This window comes from Callospermophilus lateralis, unplaced genomic scaffold, assembly GCF_048772815.1.
Source record: "Callospermophilus lateralis isolate mCalLat2 unplaced genomic scaffold, mCalLat2.hap1 Scaffold_63, whole genome shotgun sequence".
Classification (NCBI taxonomy): Eukaryota; Metazoa; Chordata; class Mammalia; order Rodentia; family Sciuridae; genus Callospermophilus; species Callospermophilus lateralis.
In genome coordinates, this window is record NW_027514713.1 from 14,972,808 (window position 1) to 14,996,781 (window position 23,974).

The 23,974-nt window shown below is 31.9% G+C and overlaps 1 pseudogene; it reads left to right on the forward strand.

The window, feature by feature from the left end:
- LOC143389660 (kynureninase-like) overlaps positions 1-20,723 on the forward strand; it is a 92,442-nt pseudogene extending 71,719 nt beyond the window's left edge.
- Positions 20,724-23,974: the final 3,251 nt, after the last annotated feature.

Below are 23,974 nucleotides of genomic sequence, written 5' to 3' on the forward strand. Positions count from 1 at the left end.
GCCAATTCCATACCTGAGCTACTGTGAATAGCATTATAATAAACATAGGAGTGCAGGTATCTCTTTGCATGTAGATATTTTTAAAATCAACCTGCCAATGTTTTTACCATGAAAATTAAGAATATAGCTGGACTCGCTGATGAAGATCTGTGATCCTAAGGACTAGGAGGCTGAGACAGGAGGATTGGAAGTTCAAGGCCACCCACAGCAACTTAGTGAGACCCTGTCTCAAAAATAAAACAAAACAAAACAAATGGATTGGGGATGTGGCTCAGTGATAAAGTCTCCCCGGGTTAAAAAAATAATAATAAGAAGAATATTTTTAAAAATATTTTAATTAGTAAATTTATGATTATTCTTTGAAGAAAACAAACTTTGTAGAACTTTGGACTCCATGAAACATGATGATTTGATGAGTAGTTTATTTGAAGTTAGCTACAGAAGATGCTAGAATGACAGACATTCTTACTTATCCTTAAATACTTATGCAGATTTTGTTTATATTCAGGTTAAACAATTATGTTGTACTCACATGTTCCATGATTTTGTAGTGCTATAACAATTTGTCTGATTCAACACATTTAAAAAGCTGTGAAAGTGGTAAAACTATTCTATTTACTTTTAAGTTGTGACCTTGAGACAGAGAGAGAAGAGAGCGGAAAAAGAAAGACTTCTAGTCATGCTCTCATTCTTAAACACAGAAATTATTAAGTGTGTGGTCATAAAATGTCAAGTTAAGAGACTTCATGAAATTAGCATTGCTTGAATATGTTCTTAAATAATATCTGGTTTTATCACATTTTGAGTTTTGCCCCAATGATGAACTAGATGTTTATTCTAATATAAGTAACAAAAACTAGAATGTTGTTTAGTTTTGTTGAGGTTTGGGGTGAGCAAAGGTGAGGGGTTTAAAAGATAATTTAATTCAGTGCATAAAAGATTTAAAACTAATGCCGAAAGTTGGGCCATTAAAGGTTTGTTGAGGAGATCAAGATTGGCTGTTTCATTTTGTAACTGAATCTGGTGATGCCTCAAAGATGCCTTTATAACAAGTCATACTGTTGATTTAACATTTATTTGCAACTCCTTTTATGTAATTTATGATGTTCAAAGAACACAAAGAATATCACGATCTTTACTTTTTATTTACTGGCTGTCTTCTAGCACCTCACTTCAGCCAAAATTCTGTTAATTATCCCCATTCGAAGTAAATTAAATTCCTGCTTGGTTTTCAATCTTTGATTAAAAAAAATTGAATTTCTTTTCCAAGTTCAAGGAGATTATATCTTGATTATTATTGTTTATTTCCAATTTTTAGGAATGATTTAAGCTTGTTACGATAATAGCTACTTAGAACTAATTTAGTTTTCTCATTCTGCATTGTTAGGTTATAACATTGAGTTTTTGTTGCTGTTGTTGTGTAAACCATGCTAAGGTTTCAGTTTAGATTACATTTCTATTTTGTTTTGATCCTGCTTTCTCTACATTCCAAGTAGTGGGCTCATAATGAATTGAATGTTTTCCTAGGTTCTAAATGTGGTACCTTTCGAGTGAATGTATCTTGAAATAGTTATATGTATTTGTTTTGTTTTGTTTTTGAAAGATTTTAAACAGTCCTCATTTCCTTTAGTAGGCTTGAAGGTATAACCTAGGGGAGACCATGCTTATTCAAGTTCACTAGATCACACATCTAGATTTACCCATTTTGAAGAAAGAGAATTGACTACAGAGATTCTGGAAGAACAAAGAAGGTCCAAAGAGCAGGTTTTATTTTAGGAGGGTACATTGTTCATACTAAAAAGATTGTGGGAGTTCTGCCATCTAAATTGTGTCAACAGTCTGGCATTCTCCCCCCTCAATATTCTAAGTGCAGCACTTAGCCTGTCCTGGATGTTGTTTCCATGGAATTACCAGGGCATTGAAAATGTCTGCCCTACATGACTTTGCATTTTATGGGAATATTCTGATAATTAGGGTCAATCTCTACAGTTGGGTTTCAACAACTAATAACTGAGGAATCTTAGGCTACACATCAAGCTACTGGAGTCTCACTTCCTCATCTTTACAATGAGGAGAATAGTAGTATCTACTTCACAGGAGTATTTTAAAGATGGAGCGACTGCTTAGAGTAGTGTCTGACTTAGAATGAAAGCTCCATTGATTTTTGGTTTTGCTGCTTTCAAAATCACTAAACAACTAAAATAAGCTAAATCAGGGAAATAAAACCGCAACCTGTTTGCCTGTTTTGTAAGAGTTTGGTTAAATGTTTGGGGAGTCATCAATCACCCAAGTTCGGGCTGTTTGCTCTCTTCCATAGAAAGACAATTTGGGGGCCAGACTTGATCTCTTTCATATGAGGTTTTACTAAATAAAATTCTTTTTCCTAATTTTATTTAAATTAATAATATTTTATAAAACTTCCAGCTAGTTTACCATATATTATCATGACCACTTAAATTAAAAGTATTATATCATTGATGTTGTTCATGAAAATATGCTTTATAACCTGGAAAATACTGCACATCAAAGAAGACAGGCCAAGAATTGTATATCCAACAGGAGTTTCTGGAAAAAAAAAAGCAAATTTTAATAAGATAAAAATGGCACCTTCTTGTTAGAGTACATGGTTTAGATGGTTGAATTTCTTTTTATCAGGTGAAAATGTATAGCAATTAATCTTAGGAAGTTGAAATTTTTCCATAAGAAATAACATTTAGAATTTCATTAAGATTAAAAAATGGATACCACCAGTGATTAAAATAACAAGGCAGTTATTAACATTATATATCAGAATAAAGAATCAAATGAAGGAAAAATCATTCAATAAAAGCTAGTGGGCCACCAATGATCCTATTACTTTATAGCAGTTAGAATATGAAAAACCCTCTATCCCTTCTTTTTGAGCACCATATGACAGAAAACTATGCAAGAATTTGCATCTATGATTGAGGGTTTTTTTAAAAATATATTTAATTGCTCTGACTGCTGAATTTAATGACATCATTGTCATATCAAGATATTAATATTTCAGTCCTATTATAAAGAAAACTGTATTATTATCCTGGTTTGCAGTGATACGATCCTATTTACTACTTATAAATAGAGAATTATCTTTGAGATCCTATTTACTACTTATAAATAGAGAATTATGTTTGAAACAAAGTCTCTATAGAGAGCTGCTATTTTCTTCTATTTTTCTTACTTCACTTCCCCCTTGAGGCAGAAAGATCTGGAGTTCAAAGCCAGTCTTAGCAACAGCGAGGCACTAAGCAACTCAGTGAGACGCTGTTACTTAAAAAAACACAAAATAGGGCTGGGGATATGGCTCAGTGGTTGAGTGCCCCTGAGTTCAATCCCATATACCCCCAAAATAAACTAAACTAAAATAAATTAGTATTCACATTGATGAAATTGAAACATCTTATCTTCCTGAGTTTCTGTGTTCATTTCTTTCAGGACTTTAAACTGCCGAGTTAATATTTCCTTCCTGGTTGAATATGTCAGCATCTCTGTCTTCTTTAGGTATAGTTCAATATCATACATCTAGCTTTGACTCCGTTTCCTTTTTCTTCATTCTTTCTAGCTCAAAGTGTCCTCCTTTACTCTGCTTCATGGGTGTGGAGTCCGAGGTTCTGCTTTTGGTCAAGAGGACAGTTCTTCCACAAAGGCCCAAACGCCAGGAGGCAGGGATGAGAGCTCCTTAGGAGTCTGCCCACCACACTTATGCTGAGTTAATGCCTGTTTAAATTGCCCACTACCCCCAGCCACACACCCACCCAAAAGACCTTAGATTCTTGTGGTAGGGGTAGCTGGCTTCTAGTCAGGGGTCTTATTAACTGTTCTAGAGAAGTAATTAAAGAAATATAGAAAAATATAATAGTCCTCAGGAAAGAAGGGTGATTTAGTTAAGAGCATAAACCATAAAAAAATCACCCTTGTTAAAAAAACAAACCCTCCCTAATTTACCATTATTAACTATTTTGCTTTATCGAAGTCTGCCATTTATGTCTTCTCCTCTACTCGGCTCCCAGAGATTGAGCATCTCCTCTTCAACCTGCTTACTGGCTTGTTCAGATACTTATTTTGAGATTTCATTCAACTTCCTTCTGAAAATATTATATCAACCACAGCTCCTAGCTTGGGGTTAGTGTTCCTGTTCATCATGAGTTTTGTTAGCTGTGTCCCTTTGGAGGAGTCACACAACTTCTTTAATCCTTATTTCTCTGAAATCTGAAATTATGGAAATGACATCTATTTTAAGTTGTTATTATGCCAAGATTAAGCTAGAATACAAGAAATCTCTTGTGCCCATTTCCCAGAAAACCTTTGTTAGTTTTTGTTCTTTTTCCCTTAGCAGTTAGCTGCTCAAGAACATTGCTTAATCATGCCTTTGGAATAAAATTTCTTATGGGCATGAGAACCAATAATCTAATTGGCCAGACCATTCCTTAATGCTCTGTGGGATTATATAATTTCCTTCCTAGGGTAATAGATCCAAATGCTGTGAGTGTCTGGAAAGGAGATGGACGACAAACAATTAGCATCTTCAGTGGAGCTGGGCTAGGGTCCCGGGGTCTCCTCATGTCCTTTGCCATTGGAAAGAAAAATATAATGTCTTTAGTGAATCAGTGTAAAAGAGAAATACCAACATCAAATTATGAGGTAAACAACTTTGAAATTCTTCACTTCTACATAATCATATTGTATTTGCACATTTAAAATGTAGTTCAAGTACTTTCACAGCTTTAGTAAATAAAGCCTAAAAAACAATGACGTGGCCTCAGTTGAGAAATCATTTCTGAGGTTTTTCTCTAAGAATAACACATCTCCCCCTTTGTGCAGTCCCTTGTTTTTTTCATATTTGGGTTATGAACATGTCATCTTCTATTTTCAAAAACAAGCTCTTATTTCCTCCTGTGATACAGTGTTGGAACACCAGGTCTTTGATGTTTCTGTTAGATACACCAGCAGCCATCATAACTCATGCTCTTGAATTTTTAATATCACTCCACAAACTGAAATGACAAATACCCAGTTATTCAGTGAACACACAAATATGAAAGAAAAGTTTACTAAATAGGGAAGATTGAAATCTTTCTTCCAATTTTTGTTTTGATCCCACTGAACATAAAAAAAAATCGTGTCGCTATGTTTTTTTCCCTGCTTTGTCTCAGTTACCATTTTTGCCTCAGATTAGTAGAAAAAAAAAGAAATTGCCAAGAGGTAAATCTGTTTCCACAGAAAGCATTATGTATGCAGTCCTGTATTTTTTTTTTGATACGTGACTAGAAGAAATATTTCTCTTTAACAAATTTTAAAAATTTAATTTTTTTAAATATGAAAAATTATAATAATGCTAAATTTATATTTTTCAATTTCCAAATTGCCTATTTCTTCATATCTGAAATACTTTTAACATCCTTTATTTTTTTCTCCAGATCACTCAAAACCTGTTATTTGCCTATCAATCTAAACAACAATTAATTCTAGAATATACCTTTTTCTCAAAGCTCCATCTGTTGAAATATTTGTCAAGTTAACATTGAAAATAAAGCTTGCCCTGAAACTGAAAATGCAAATGGATATATATATATATATATATATATATATATATATATATATATATATATAAAGTATTAAGTTAGTGGCTCTAATATTAAACTTTACAAAGTTACAAGATCATTTCAGTTACAAGGACAGAAAAGTTCTTCACATCTGAGGCAAGATCTCCTCTACAGCCAAAATTCAATTTTCTTTTTCTCATAGAAGCTTCTTTCAATGTTAATATGTAAACTAGGGCTGGGGATGTGGCTCAAGCAGTAGCGCTCTCAACTGGCATGCCTGCGGCCCAAGTTCAATCCTCAGCACCACATACAAACAAAGATGTTGTGTCCGCCAAAAACTGAAAATATATATATATATATATATATATATATATATTAAAAAATTCTCTCTCTCTCTCTCTCTCTCTCTCTCTCTCTCTTTCTCTCTCTTTAAAAAAATATGTAAACTAGAAAACAATTTGGTTATTTCAATAGGATTATAAAGCTCTTTCTTCTATGTATACAGTATAAATTTATAATGTTCTATGTGAACATGGATATTATAAATTATTACCAGAAAGAATAAATAAATAAATCATTATCAGAAAAACCTCAGATACATTTTATTTCTGACTTTTAATTCTTATTTTCAAAATTAATATCCATTGTAATTATCTTCAAAATCTCATATGAAGAATTTAATCATAATATTTTTCTCCTCCTTTATCCTAATGGAGAAGTTCAAGGAATTATATGAGCTTCTGTACATATTATATTACACTTGAGAAAGTTCTGACTTAGCTGCTAAATATACAACAACAACAATTAAAAAAAAATGGTTAATTCTGCTTTTATAGTTTGACTAATTTAAAAATTTAAAAGCAATTTTTAGAAATTTTCTGATGTATTTCAATTAATTTTTCTTCAATACATACTGACTACATTTCTCATGGGTGGCATAATTGCCATTTATACAATATGGAAAAGTCTTCTTTGGAAGGAGTGTACATTTTTGCTTGTTTGTTTTGTGGTGCTGATATTCAAAGCAAGGACATTGCACGTGCTAGGCAGCAGTCATCGGTTTTGGGAAGGTCACTTAACTACCAAAGTTGCTTGCCCTTTCTCAGCTCTGGAACCTTGTACATGCTGCTCTGACTGTGTAGCAAAAGGAGGAGAGAGTGTCCTTCCCCTTTTCCTAAAACATACACAGATAGTGGATACGGTCCTGACGGTTGCTCCCTGTCCATCTCCAGGTTGGCTCAGTTGTCCTAATTTGTGTTTCACCTGTCAACTGTTTGTCATATGACATCCCATCATCACTCTTACTTTTCCTACAAATAAGTACCAAGAGGTAAGTCTCTGAGCTCCTGAGTTTATATTGTAGCTGAGGAAGAAAGAGGAAAGCAAATAAAGCAACAATTATTCAGTATGAACAAATGATATAATATGTTCTATTCTACACCTTTCCTACTCATTCACTTTTAACCTAAAATTGCATAGTACTTATTATACAAAATTACCACAGTTTATAAAATCAGCCTCCTAGTGAAGACAATGTAGTTTCCTTTCAATCCTGGATTATCACTAAAAAGATGCAGTGACTACTAACACATAATTCACCTCATACTTCTGTAAGTACTTCTCCAGAGTAAATTTCCAAACATGAATATTCCAGGTTAACTGTTATGTATTTATCACTTTTATGGCTTTATTCATTTGTTTCCCACAGGAAGGCATCCAGTTATACTCTCATAATAATATGCTGGAATTTTCCTTTTTCTCACAGTCATACCAATGGAGCATATTAATCAAACTTCTGAATTTTTGTCAACCTTAGAGATGAACAATGTTGTCTCAATGTAGTTTTAGCTTGTATTCTTATCATGAGTAGGTTGATGATTTTTCTTTTTAAATTTTAAGAGTCATTTTTCTTTTCAATAAGTGATATATTTAGATCTTTGGCCTATATTTGGGTGCTGTCATAAGGCAAATCTTAAGATATTTTTTTTCATTTCTGTTTTTTAACTGATATGTAAAAGTGCAAAAATTGTACATATCAGTGGGGTACTTCGCTTTGATTCATGTATACATCATGAATCAGGTTAAACATATCTATCTTCTCTAATAGATACTACTTCTTTATGGATAGAATGTTCAACATCTTTTAATTAGTATTTTAAGGTATGCAGTACACAGCCATCTGAACTTTTTACTCCTGCCTCATGATAACTGAGTATCTATTGATTAACTTTTTTTCATCTCTACCTTCCCTGTACTCTCAGCCTCTAATAACCATCATTGTTCTCTCAATCACTTTGAAATCAGTTTCTTATATTTCACAAATGAGTGATATCATATGGTACTGTATTCAGCTTATTTTACTTGCCTGATGTTCTCCAGGTCTATACACGTTGCAGAAAATGTCAAGATTTAATTCTTTCTTATGGCTGAATACTATATCTAGGTGTTTTTATACTTAGAAGATTAGCTAATACATGGCAATATAAATTGAAAATGATTTTTAAATAGACTGTTGCTTGACATTATTTTCTCCTTATTCATTGATCTATGGAAACAATACCAAGTTTCCCCTAAGACCTGTTAGTACAAAGGACTGCATATTATTGGATTTGTTAACACAATACCACAATGTTTAGAATTAGCATTTTTACTAAATACTAGCACCTTGTAGAAATATATCCCTCCATTGTTCTTATGGTTTTATGGAATTCTTATTATATCTTTTGTTTTGTTTTTTTTACATATAATATTAGAATCCATTTCTCTATAGTTATAAGTAAAAAACAATAAACAAAAATCTAATTTCATTTTTACTTGGATAATATTAAAGGTATACATTAATTTAAAGATAATTAACTTTTTTTTCTTAATGTTGAATGTTACTCAAGATTTTGTTTGTTTAAGATGTAAGTCTTAAACATTTCTTGGTAGTGACTTTAAATTCAATTTTTCATTTTTATTTTATACCAAAATGCAACACTAAATTATCCTTTTGTTTATGGCAGGCACAAAATTTCATAGTTTGAAAATGGTAATAATTTGCTTCCTCTTTTTATTTTTTGCATCTGTAAGTAAATTCTTCTTATTAACAAAAGTACCTTTGGTATTTCGTGGCTAAGTTTGACTTTAAGGTTTGAGATAGGTAGTTTCCATTATTATATTCTTTAATTTTTTAATTAAAATTGTTCTGAAAGGGTGTAAATGTCTTTATAGGGTCTGTGGAGATAGCCCTGTGATTTTTCTCTAACATATATAATAAATTGCATAATAATAAATTTGCTAGTATAGAGCTACTCTTGTATGCCTGATATGAACTCCACTGTTCATAATGTATAATAATTTTAATGTGTTGTTAAAATCTGATTGCTAATATTTTATGTAATATTTTATATTAATATTCTCAAAATTAGCTTATATTTTTAAATATGTGCAATTCTAAAATGGTTTAATATTAACATTAATATGAGTATCACAAGTATGCTAATTTTTTCTATAACACTGTTTTGATTTGTATTTTGTTGTCTGTGCACTGAAATAATTTTAAAAACTTTGGAATTGGGCTGGGGTTGTAGCTCAGTGGTAGAGCACTTGCCTAGCATGTGTGAGGCACTGGGTTTGATTGTCAGCACCACATATGAGCAAATAAATAAAGGTCCATCAAAAACTAATAAAAATATTTTTTAAAAAGCATTGGGATTAACTGAAAAGTTTAGGTAGAATTTCTCTATGAGACCACCTAATTTTAGGAGTTTTAGATGTTTGTGATTTTTTTCTACTGCTTCTATTACTATCTGTTGATTTTGATTTTCTCTCATTTTAGAATTAAGTTGAATATTTAGTATCATATTTTAACAGTACTATTTTTATTTAGTTTTTTAAAATTAATATAATTTTTATGATATTCATCTTTTCCCTATTTTGTCATTTTTCCCTCCATAAAATGTTTATACTTCATGCTTACAATTGTATTATCTTGATTAATTGACATCTCTCCCTCACCACAACTGAAATTTGATTTATGTATCAACATACTTGTTATTTGTTACTTGGAACAATCAGTTTTGACTTTTCTTAAATTACTCATTATTTGGTTACAGTTTTTCTTGTTTAATAAATTTTTCAATTTTTTTCACTGATTTATTTCAATTTCCTGAATTGTTCTGAGATGTAGTGTTATGAATTGTTCTTTGTCTACCATCTAGCAATACCAAAGTATTGATGTTCCTACATATTGTGTATTTTGTGTTTGGCTAATTAACCTCTTTTTTGGAACCAGGAATTGAACTCAGGGGCACTCAACCACTGAGCCACATCCCCAGCCCTATTGTGTATTTTACTTAGAGACACGGACTCACTGAATTGCTTAGTACCTTGCCATTATTGAGGCTGGCTTTGAATTCACAATCCTCCTATCTCAGCCGCAGGAGCCTCTGGGCTTATAGGCATGCACTACCAGGCCTGGCCTTAACATTTTTATTAACAATATGAAAGTAACCAATTTCTTTAGAACTTTCATTTTAGAATACCAATGAGTAAATAGTGCTTTGGAGCTACCATTTCTCTTTACAGATTGTGAAAATATTATATTAATGTTTTACCTTATTGTGATTTTAACTTTATTTTGAAATTAACATACTCCTTAACATTTCAAGTCATTTTAATTTATTTTAAGTAAGAAAAAACTACATTAAATAGATGATTTGCCGTATAAAAATTAAATTGATTTATCCTTACTTTTGACAACCTTGCCTTCTTCTATCATTTACCTTTTATCTGTTTAAATATTTCATAACTTAAAACATAAGTGATTTTAATATGCTGGCTGATTCCTAAAGTAATAACCATTTGTGTAGGCCAAAACATCTAATGGGTACCTTATATTTTAGGTTAGTGGGATGGTTTGGCCATGAACTCAGCACCAGATTTAAAATGGATAACAGTAAGTATATTCAATTTTATTTCATAAGTCACTTTATTTTAACTTCATTTTAATTTTCATCTATGTGTATAACATATATAATATACATGCCCCATGGAAATTGCACTTTGAAAATGTCACTGAGATTTTTTAAAATAAGAAATGACATTTTCAGTGTGTAAGAGTGTTTATAGATTTTAGCATAATTTTGAGCCTATTCATTTGTAGAGAGATAGAAGGAAATAAAATTTAACTTATGGCCCATGTGGCTTGATCAGATCCTCTCAATATGGAGTGCCCAAACCATCAAGCAGTGGGAACAAGAGGGAATTGGGTACTCAAGGTCAGACCCAGGGAGTCTTGGGTCTTTACTGTGTAATAGTTTTGTGATGCTGCAAATCACAGTATTCATCTTGTGTCCTTGCTGTTTTGTTCCACATACCTAATATGAATAATATCTATTTCAGGGTCTTGTTTAAGGGTAAGTCAAATTCAAAACTGTAAACCAAATAGCATATAGCAGTACTTTTAAATATGATCATTTTTTACCCTGTTTTTCCAAATATTTTTTATGGCTTTTGCCATGTACCAAAGAGTGATGTTAACCCCAGTGAATAAAAATAAAACTGTGCTGTATATTTGTCTCAAAGAGTGCCCTATTTTGTTACCTAAGTGACCCTATTTTTAGTCATATAGAATACAAAAAGCATTGTAAGTGCTTTGAGAATTCATTGTAAATTAAATATTTCAGAGTGCTTCCAAACCTATGTATATATTTGAATTTGCAACAATTAGGATACAAAGGATCCCAGAGGGCAACTTTAATTAAATCATGAAAGCTTTTTATTTTTTTTAATGTGGTTGTTGAATGATTAGCTCTGTTATGACTGTTACTTAAATTCTTTAATTCTTTGAGATGGGTTTTCTTATCAGTAAATAAAGAAATTTGATTAAGTAAGGAAAAACATTTTCAATCACAAAAGACATGATAGGAAAAATTTTAAGTTTTTTTGTGTTATATTTGTATCTAAGAAAATATTCAGCTCTGCATTGTGGAGCTAAAGCAACCATAGATATGCACAGATAAATGATTTTGATTATATTCATCAACTCTCCATCCTTGTGACAAAATAACTGAGAAGAGCAAGTTAAAGGAGAAAAGATTTATTTTGACTCAGTGTTTCAGAGCTTTTGGAACATGGTTAGCTTGTTGCATGAATTTTGGGCCCATGGTGAGGCAGGATATGATGGTCAAATAGCAGGTAGAGCAAAGCTGCTCACCTGTGGTGATCTAGAAGCAGAGAAAGAAAGTGTGTCAGAGGTTAGGGACAAAATAAACTTCAAAGAAATATCCCTGGTGACCCACCTCTTCCAACTCAGTCCCACTCTTCCCAAAAGCATCATCAACTGAATCCTGAGTCTTAAATACATGAACCTTTGGGGTACATTACAGAATCAAACCATAGTAATGCCAATGTTCTAATAAAATTTTATTTTAAAAAATAGGTGGTAGATTGGATTTGACCTAGGGGTCACAGTTAAACTTGCCCCAGATTAGAAGAATTTTTAAAGACCTTTTATTTTTTTAATATTTTCTTGGTCTTGCTTAGTTTTAGTTTAATTTCTTCCTAGCCATCTTACCCTGTTGGATTTAGCTTGCTACAATTTATTGTACTTATTCTAACTGGAATAATATCTTTTATCAATTAAAATTTCCAATATTTCATACTTAGGCAAATTTTTTCCCCTTAGTTCTCCTCTTTTTCCTAAGTAAGCTACTTGACATAATAATCCTGGAGTTCAAAGTAACCTTTGCAGTTTATTTTATTCATTTTTCTACCTTTGGGTGACATTATAAAATAGCATTCAAATCTTGATATTCTTTTTCAGTCACGCCTATAATCCTAGCTACTTAGGAGGCTGAAGCAGGAGGACCTCAACTTCAATGCCAGTCAGAGCAAACTTAGCAAGAGCCTGCTCCAGAAATATAAAAATAAAAAGGACCAAGATATGGCTCAGAGGTAGAATGCCCCTAGTTTCAATCCCAAGTACTGAACAAAAGGAGGAGGAGGGGAGGGGGAAGGGGAAGAAAGACATTGCTCCATGATAGAAAATCAAAGCATGGGGTGAACAGGAATATTGGCTTGGAAGTTGGAAGACAGGCAGAGGAGAGAGTCAGTAGAAAATTACCAGAAGAGGTTATTTTTGTTGTTTATTTGCTTTGTTTGTTTTTGAGATGGGATCTTGCCCTGTTGCCCAGGCTGCCCTTGAATTTGGTGTGCTTCTGCCTCAGCCTCCTCTGACTAACTGGAATTACAGGCATGTGCCACTGCGCTCAGATTAATACACGACATTCATTTTGTATATAAGGGCTGTATTGATTGGTAGTTTGCTGAGAAGGTAGGAACAGGAGAGATGGGAATTGCCAATGAAAAGAAAATATGCCAATATTTTCACTCCATTAAGTTTCTCTTAAATATCTTAGGCATTCCCTCTGCATAATAAAAATATTTAAGTCCTAATATTTTACTGTTCTTTCTTGTCTTGTTGACCCTCTTGAAAGCATATTCTTTAATAAAGACATGATATTAACTTTTCAGAACTGCAGTTAATCCCTGGGGTCAGTGGATTCCATATTTCCAATCCTCCCATTTTGTTGGTCTGTTCATTGCATGCTTGTTTGGAGGTAAGAGATTTGTATGTCAGTCTTTCCTGTCTTTACTTTTTCTCCTTACCTGGTTACCACAGGTTGTAGTATTTTTTTCTGCTAATAAGCAAGATTATAAATGTACACTGTACATAAATGAAGGACAAAAGGCAGCATCTTCCTATTGGAAAGGTGACTATATGGTGATTGCACCTGTCATTTACATTTTCTGCCCCAGACTCAGTGCTTGGCACATTGTTGGAATGTAGTAAACACTAAATGGAATTTAGCTGGGGAGACATATATTTTGGTTCCACTTAAAATCTGTGTGAATTTGAATAAGTTATTTGACCTTCTCTCTATATATAAATAATTTAGTGTGCAGCATTTAATTCTTCAGTAATTCACTCAAACAACATGTATTCATTGAGAAAATATTTATGTGCCAGGCACAATTGGATTTCTGGGGATTCTGTTTCTTCTACTTCTGTGAGCCAGTGAACTGACAAAGTGCCCGGTGACAAAGTTATAAATGACTTACCTTTAGGTGAGGGGAGTTATTAATAATTAGAAAAATGAATTCTATTATATATAAATTATTATAAAACATCAAATTAAAAAATAAATAAATTTTTGTTCTTTTTTATAAAATAATAATATTAGAGTAAATCAAAAATTCTGTATGATTTCCTCATTAGACAGAGTTCTTGCTTTCCTGAGCCTTCTATGCCATTATACAATCTATACTATTGTGACTTAATATGGTCCTTTAAATTAATATTTTATTTAAATTTAGTTTCACCATAAATTAATATTTACATAATGAGTTAAGTTTTATATATATATATGCATATATACACACACATGAAAATAGAAATATATATATATATATATATATATATATAAACCAAACTGATTTTTTTGATATTATTTAGGAACAGATTCAATTTATTTGAGTAAATATAGATTGTTAATAATTTTATGCTATATGATTAACAATCTTAATACACATATTTATTAAATTATATATTGTATATACAAATATTTGGGTAAAATATATTTGATGTAAATGTACATACCTATTCTAATAGAGGTTTTGTATACATAGCTATTGAAATAAGGCTTTTATTTTTTCTTCAGTGCCTCTTAAAATCATCAAGCTCATGATATTTTGGGAAATGAAATTGTGGAGAATACCAGAATCAAACGAGTGACTGAATAAAGACCTCCAAATCCCTTCTATGCCCTAATTGTCAAATACTCATGGCAGTTTCTCATTATGACCACTGGATGGCTATGTCAAGTTCCTTTGTTTTTATTCAAGTTCACCACTATGACAATGACAATTGCCTTATATTCATTTCATCACAACTTAGAAAGCACCTACTCAGGTTGACCACTTGATGGGGCATGAGCTGTTTTCACTTTGGGGCAGATTTTTTTTTTTTAAATTGGATTACACACCCAGTGACAAGATTTTTCAGACAGATATTTTTAAGTAAATATCTCAGTAATTCATAATATTTTAGTTGCTTTATAATATCTACTTAGGAAAAAAAGTGTTTCTCTAAGAAACAACATTTTAAAACAAAGTGAAATGTCAGTTTACTCTGCAAGTTTGTATCAGGAAGATGAGTTACAATCTGAAAAACCCAAGACATATCATAGAAAGACTAGAAAATAACATGATTTTATCTGATTTTCTTTATCTTTACAAATAATTTTTCAGACAACTAGAAATTTTCTTTTATACACTGTCTTTTTGGTATGGCCTGTGCAGTAATCTGGTGTTTCCTCCAATAGTCATTTTTTCTTCAATGGAAAAAGAGAGGATTCTTGTTTTTCTCTACCTCTAGTTTCCTACCAAACTGCATTAATGGAACCTAGACAAAATTTTATTCTAAGACTCTGAAGACTGATTTTTTCCCTTTAATATATAAACTTAAACCTAACCAAAGGACCCTAAAAGCCATTAAAAAGGGAATATAGACATCCATGGAACTTGTCATCACTTAATTATTAATTCTCTAGAGGCTTCTATCAAGGTCATTCACTGTAAGACTATGTTCTGACCATAATTATCTTTAGTTAGTCAAGCTTTATGTTTGTGAAAGGAATGTTCAAAATCCTCCCCATTATAAATTGTAAAATGTTTAAATTACAAAGTAATAAATGTTCCACATTGTGTGCTTTCTACACAATGTGGAACATTTACTGAGCTTGCCCTGTGAGTCAGTATTAATGAATTAACCATAGTGGTATTTATCTATCTTTTAAAAAGTTAAAGCATTGTAGGAGATAAGTGGTTGAAGTTGAAGTAAGTTAAATATATGCATGACTTCAACTTTCTCCTTTGTTTCTACCTTCCTTTCAGAAAATACTATACATACTCAAATTTCAACTGTACAGAAATATTCTGTACTCAAGAATCAATATTACATAGACATGACCTCTGATTTTCAAAGCAATGAATTTGTAAGAGACTAATAATGAGTGCAATCACGTGTGCACCTGATGACTAATTCCATTAAACATACCTTATTGTCAGTTTCAAACTGTCTTTCCCTTTATATCCAGGCTTTTAAATGACTTATACAGTATTTAAAATATTGTGGATGAAAGGAAGTAACTTGAAGCTAAAACGCAAGTGAGTACTCTATTGAATAAGTGGTCACTAAATGTGCCCTTAAACATGAAACTAGTGCTTTTGAATTCATTTGCCTCATTTTTCTGAGGATGTTTAGAGTTGATTACTTCAGAAGTTCTCTCACTCTTCCAATTACTTACTTGAAATATATATATTATATTTTGAAGTTTCATATTTATATATAGCAACAGACAATTTTAGATCTGTTAATATATAAACTTATAATAAAGAAAATTGTTTTAAAATACAAAATTAAAACAATTAATATGCACAGAAGATCAGAATCCCCCACACACAAAAAAAAAGAAAGAAAGAAAGAAAGAAACTCACCGTGTTTCTTCACACTGCATTAGAAACCTAATTTTAAGAATGTAAGAGAAAAGTATCACAACTAAAAACATCATACTATGTGTACAATTTTTAGTCAATCTTATCTATCTTTTCCAGATTTCTGTTTATTTTACTCAGTAAGAACAACATAGCCCAAGTAGTTAAAACTCTGCCAAGAATTCTCATAAGCTGAACATTTTTAAGCTACATTAATTTTTTCTAAAAAAATTTTTTGAATACTGAAAACATAAATTAACAAGAAACAAAAAGAAAAAAGATTATTTGTTTTATTTTCCTGTTAACTTCTATTAGCCTCTATAGTATTTTAATGTGAGGACTCATAATAGACTTTTATATTCTGTGAGAAAAATTTAAAAGTGCTTCAAAACACAATTTGCCCTTGTTGTGGTTGTAATGTGTGAAAATATTAAATTAAAGGTTATATTCTTATTAAAGAGTAGCAACTCTTTAACATTTTAACATTCTACATTCATACATTCTACAGTATGTTAAAATTAAGACTATTTGCCATTTAAAAACTGATTTCTAATTACCAAGAGTAATCTAGAAGAGCAAAATCTCCTAACTCACTTTAAAATTTTATAAATGTAAGTAAATAGTGCCGCAGTCTGGCTGGGCACAAATCACGAGCCACCACACAGCTTGTAGATTCAAACAGCAATTCTTTATTCCCGATCTCACACCGGCCTTCTACAAACACGCTCTGCAGAAATCCACGTTCTCTGCCCAAATCCACCTCCACTGGGCTTCTGTCTCCCAAAATATACTGTCTGACCCTAAGAACTCAAGAGGAACTCAGGCAGCAGGATACGCCCTATTCTAAATGGGGAACACCCTAATCTCATATTATGCTAAACTGGGAACACCCTAAACAGGGATCCGCCCTGGTCCTTGAGCAAGGTCACCTTTCAGGAGTCCTTCCACTAGACAGCATGGGAGTACGCTGGCAAGGAAATTGTCATACCTACTTGGCTGATGGCTCCCAGCAAAATAGTACCTAAATTTTACAAACCTTTGAATACAAATTAATTATCATTGTAAGTATACAGGCAACCCTCCATATCCACAGACTCTACATCTATGGAGTTCACACTTGAGCTGAAAATAGTCATGAAAAAATTTTTGCATAAGTACAGACTCCTGTTTTCTTGTCATTAGTCCCCAAATAATGCAGTATTGCAACTAGTTACACAGCAGTTACATTATACTGAGTACTGAAGGTAATCTGGAAATCATTTAAATTATATGGGAGGAAGTACATAGGTGATATGCACATACTACACCATTTTTATTCAACAGACTTGAGTATTGTGAATTTTGTTATGCAGGGTGATCCTGGAAGCAATCCCCTGTAGATTCCAAGGGACAACTGCACTTCACTCATTACACCCATCTGTGTTTTATGGCACCTGTAGTAGAACCAAAAATGTTTCTAAAATTATTTATTAATTAAAACATCTTAGCATATTGTTGATCTCCTAAGAGTCTTTTTTATCTATCTCATATTTTTTTTTATTCCAAACTTATCCAGCAAGACTTATTGTGGGCCCTGCCTTGTGAGGCTCTGATCCTGTCCTCTGGAACTATGTTAATCCAAAAGTTATTGAGTTCCCTTGAGTTTTCATTGTTTGAAGTCTACCTACATTTTGCTTTACATAAGGAAATGATGAAATACCACATATCAAATTCCATGCAATCTGGGTCACCTAAGTCTTGAAGCAGTTTGCTTGCTTCCAGATCTTAATTGTCCTTCTGAAAATAAAAGTATCAGTCTCCAATGGTAGCTGATTACCTTTGCAGGCCTATAAACATGGTCCCTGAGGTGTGGTTGGAGAGTCATGGTATCATTTTGTCTTTTCTGCCCCACCCCCACTTTTTTAAGAAACCGTTACCTTTTAATACAATTCTCATCTTCTCCTTCAGCCAAATTCAAAAGCTCCAACAGTGTAGTTCCTGAAAATATATACCTTCAACTGAGCCCTATTAGAATGCCAATCCACACATGTCACATATAAATACAAAAAAAAACTGTATTTGTAGACTTGAGGAACTCTAAATATCACCACATTACCCTATCTATATCCTTAATAGTTTTGCTCATAGTGCAGAAAGGGGACATTAAGTGTCATGCCAGCACATCATGGTGTTTGAAGGATATATTTTTAAACTTGATTTAACCTTCAGAGATAAGCCAAAAAAGCATGTCTATTCTTACCCTAATGTTCCAACATTTTGTATTGTGGGTCCTTGTCACTCATCTTAATGTATGACATCTCCGGCAGCAAATGGTACTTTTTTTACAACAGTGCTTCTTGAGTTTATCAAAGAAAAAAATTATAAAATAAAAGAAATAAAGAAACAAACAAACTATCCTAATGCTTCAGTAATAATAAGTGTATTATGTGACATTGTTTGCTTCTCAGTCCAAGAAAATGTAGCTTCCTTATTTAACTATTTGTTTTCTAATAAATCAGTTAAAAATGACAGATAATATTGGTAACACTGCCTTCACATAAGCACATATATTTATCTCATATTGCACTTTTTTCTAACCAAACCATATATAAGAATAAAAAATGTCTTTTTTTAATAGGTGGGCACAATATGTTTATTTTACTATTTTGTTTTTATGTGGTACTGAGGATCGAACCCAGTGCCTCATGCATGCTAGGTAAGCACTCCACCAATTAGCCACAGTCCCAGCCCTAGAAAAAGTCTTTTTGATTATGATTTTATTAACTGGTTTTGAGAGAAAAGTTTAAATTTCAAAATATTTGAATGCATTAAGTTATGCTTTACTTGGTGATTAAATAAATATAAAATAACTCTGAAGTCATATGCTATTAACTCAATTTTTCTTCTTTCACAAGTATTGTTTAAATGATATTTGCAGTTTTCCTCTCATGGAAATTTGCCTTTATATTTAATGGTAAAATACTTAGAAAAGGACATGTTTTTACAAGAAAAAAAAAAAAGATTAGCTAAAACTGAGTGTTTGTTTGATAGGGCAAAAGTCAGCATCTCCTTTTTTATGCATGATTTACACTTAATTTTGGCTTCTTTGAAGATCACTAAAATACTGCTAACCTGATTGTTTGTCATTTGGCAGATCTTTAGGCAAGCGATCATAAAAGCACTGAAGAAAAAAATCCATTTTGCTAACTGGTTATCTGGAATACATGATCAAGCTTTACTTTAACAAAGATATAGGAGGAACCAAGAAACCTATTGTGAATATAATTACTCCATCCAATATAGAGGATGGGGGCTGCCAATTGACACTAACATTTTCTATTGCCAGGAAAAATGTTTTTGAAGAACTAGAAAAAAGAGGAGTTGTTGTAAGTATATTTTCCCCATTGCTACCAGGATATTTGTGTTGCAATTGGGGGTAAATTTTGGATTTGTTGGTTTATTCATACTTGCATGTAATTTCACATCAATCCATTAGGATAAATTTGGTGCCAAATAAGCTTTCAGCGCACTGCTAATTGTAGGACAAAGAGGTGTATCTGTCATTTCTGATAAAAGAGAAGATATCACAAATTTTTGTTGTGAGAAATGTTGTTATATAATTTACTCATTTTTAAATTATAGTGCAAAAAGAAATTATTTCATTATGATGCATTAGTATATGTTTTTTATTAATTCACTAGATTTAACTCAAGAAAACTCCAGTATACCTTTATTTAATCTATGAAACAAAAGTAGTTAGTGAAGGATAAGAAATAAATTGGTCTTACTTAGAAGCCTAATAAACTCAGTTATTTTTACGCTTGTCAAAAAGATTTGGAGACAATTCTCAAGAGTAGTAACATTGCAAGGAATATATAGTTTTTTAACCCCCGGGCCTATGTGGACTTTAGTCTCCTGAAGAGAAATACAACAAATGATGGGAATTGAATAGGACAGTGTGCATAGACTATATATTATCTCCTTGACTTACAATGTTGTTTCTTGAAGTAGGCTATAGTGATCTTCAGGGTCAGGCCAAATTTTCTAGTCCTACAGCGTTCCTGCATATAGCCAACTTCTTATCTGTAACATCAGGGATTAGATAATTAAATTTAAGGAAAATTTGCTAACACTCCCAGTAAGAATATTATTCATTTAAATTTGTCCAAGGATTCTACTCTGTCCAGGATTTCCCCACAGAAAAAATGAATATATGATCTATTGGATGGTGAGAGAAGATAATTATTGATTGGACCTCAGGCCCAACCCATTATTATTTTCATTATAAAGAAGAAAGTGATTCTGCAATCTTTGTAATGTTTTGAATAACCAATAAAAAAAAAGAAGAAAGTTTCAAATTACAGAAACACCATGTTTTACTGAAAGTGAAAAATTGCTTATAAATTAAGTTTCAAGGAAGCCAGCATGAATGCTTTATGGAAGTTTATCTTGAATGGACATTTTCAGTATGTGCTAAAATTTTTGTGACTTTATATTATTTTATTTTTCCTCCAGTGTGACAAGCGAGAACCAAATGGGGTTCGAGTGGCTCCAGTTCCTCTCTACAATTCTTTTCATGATATTTATTAATTTATCAATTTGCTTTCTTCTGTACTTGATTCTGTAGGAACAAAAAAGTAGCAATGTTCGTATTATTAACTTACACAAATTTACTGAAATATGCCTTATTTTACTACTATTCAATTTTTAATTTTTAAAAATAAATTTTAATTATTAAAAATATTTCAAAATTGATTTCTTTTATTGATTCTTTAAAAAAATAAATGACAGAAGAATGCATTACAATTCTTATTACACACATATACTACAATTTTTCATATCTCTGTTTTTATATAAAGTATTATGACACACAATTCGTGTCTTCATACATATACTTTGGATAAGGATGTCTATCACATTCCACCATCTTAGCTAATCCCCTGCCCCCTCCCTTTCCCTTCAACCCCCATGGAAGGAATAGATCAAAATTGATTTCATGTAGATGGCAATAAGTCACATGCTTTACATTAAAAAATTGTCATTTTTCAAAATATCTGTGTCCTTGTGAAATCCACATGGTTGTACAGTTTCTTGAAATTTGGGGAATCAAAGACTATGTGTATCAACCATTAAGAACACAGTCTTAATTAGCTATCACATTTCATGGTTATTGAAATGTTTTCTGTTTAATTTATAATTTGACAACTGCATAATTCTTATGGAATTCTTATGTCAGTATTGGAAATGTATTAGTTTTAATTTATCAAAGAGTACATTTTAAGACCTGAAATTGAACTGTCATATATATATATATATATATATATATATATATATATATATATATATATATATATATATATGATTTTGCAATGTTCCATCCAGTTCCAGGCAAAACAAGTACATTCTATTGGGCAATAGCTTTCAATTATTTTCAGTCACGATCTATAATAAGAAATATATTCAATATCAGAGACCCACATTTATAATGTGTACATCATACTTTATTGATTCTAAGACATTTTTGTCATGTTGAACATCTCTGAAATAGGACATATCTTTTTATTTTCAGAAAACAGCTTCTTGAAATCACCATTAGCCCTGCTTTTATGATCTCTCACAATGAATATATAGTATCTTGGATTTTATTTAGAAAATAGTATATGTTACAAAAGATTCATAAGTTATTTGGCTGTGCTCTAATTCTATTACTTTATTTTATCTCATTCAAGAAATGCTGGTAGCTGGGCATGGTGGTACATACCTCTAATCCCAGGAACTCTGGAGGCTGAGACAGGAGGATCATAAGTTCAAAGCCAGCCTCAGCAACAGCAAGACCTAAGCAACTCAGTGAAAACCTGTCTCTAAATAAAATATAAAAGGGTTGGAAATATAAATCAGTTGTTGAGTGCCCCTGAGTTCAATACCTGGTACCCCCACCCCCACCCCCCAAAAAAGAAATGCTTGTTATAAATAATTCAATTGATTTCCCTACCCACACTTGATCTTAGTTGGTACTTTTCAAGAATGGTCTTTTATTTATATTATCATTATTTCTAGTTTCTTTCAATAGGAAAGTCCCCTGACATTAGATACTACTGTCTCTGAAGTACTGAATATTTGCTATTGAGGGGAATTAGGAAATGAGTGATTCATCTTTCAACTTCTTTATCCCAAATTTTTGGACCTTTCTTATCTACTGTGAAAACTAAAGTTATACTCACCTCTGTTAGACTTCCCTAGTTTTCCCTTATTGAAGCCACAATAGTATTTATAAATTGACCAATTATTTTTTAATTAATTAAAAAAATTAATAAATGGCCTAATAACTAAGCAGATATTTCTCAGTGGAAGAGATACAATTGTCAACAAATATATGAAAAAAATGTTCAACATCTTTAGCAATCAGGGTTATGCAAATCAAAACTATGTTGAGATCTCATCTCGCTCAGACAGAATGGCAATAATCAAAAATACAAATAAAAATAAATATTGGCAAGGATGTGTGTGGGGGGGAAAGGTCCATTCATACACCGTTGGTGGGACTGCAAATTAATGCAACCATGCTGGAAAGCAATATGGAGATTCTTCAAAAAACCAGGAATGGAGCCACGATATGACCCAGGATCCCACTCCTCAGTATGTATCCAAATATCTAAAATTAGCAGTGAAGCAGCCACATTAATGTTTATAACAGTACAATTTACAATAGCTAAATTATGAAACCAACCTAGATACCCTTCAACAAATTAATGAATAAGGAAAATGTGGCACATATACATAATTGAGTACTACTCAGTCAAAAAGAAAAAAGAAATTATGCCATTTGCCAGTAAATGCACGGAGGGAGCTGGTGAGAATGAGAAATGGTAAAGGGGGGATTCCATCAAAATAGAAGGAATATTGGTGGAATAGACAGAGGGAATTGAGGAGGATGGAGAAGGAAAAAGAGGATAAGGGAAAAACATTGGAATGAATCTGACCTAGCTTTCCTATGTGCATATGTGAATATACCACAGTGAATCTCACCATCCTGTGTATTCATAAGAAACTATTTTTTTAAATAGTGTAAGTAAATATCAGAAAATTTAAAAAAATAAATCAATAGAGTAGAGGGAAGGGGAAGGAAAATTACTGGGGACTGAATTAGAGCACATTACATTCCATTCTTTCATAATTATGCCAAAATAAATCCTAATGTTATGTATAACTAAAAAGAATAAAAATTTTAAAAAAGAAATTAAATTAAAGGAAAAATATTAGAGACAAATTAGTGCCTTTCCCTAGAAGAAATAGAAAAACTGAATAAAACCATGATAGAAGAAATGGATAATCTGAGTAGAATTATGAAGAACAAATGAGATTCAGGGTTAGAAATCAAAAACTATAAATATAGAAAAGTCAAAGTTAAATGTCTGCAGTGGATGATTCTAAGTAAAGAATTAGCACTAGTTATTCAAAAGTTTTTAAAAAAGGAGCATGGAATACTGTCCAACTCATACTACATGAACATTATTTTCTGATTCTAGAACCAAAAAAAAGACATTACAAGAAAAAAAGTTATACACCAATACTTTTGTAAAAACAGATTCACAAAATCCATAGGAATTACTATGGATTTTGTGAATCTGTGTTTACAAACCATAGCTGCAAACAATTAAAAAATATTGCATCATGACCAGGTCGATTTATCCCAGTAATGCAAAGATGTTTAAAATTTGTTAAGTAATTTTATATATGACATCAATAAGACATATGACAGAAAAGCACATATTAACTGAATAGACATGAAAAAAGTATAATTCTTGTTTACTTTCATGATGAAAATTTTGAAAAATGGGCAAACACACTAGAAATTTTAAAAATGTACTTCAACCTATTTAAAATGATCTGTA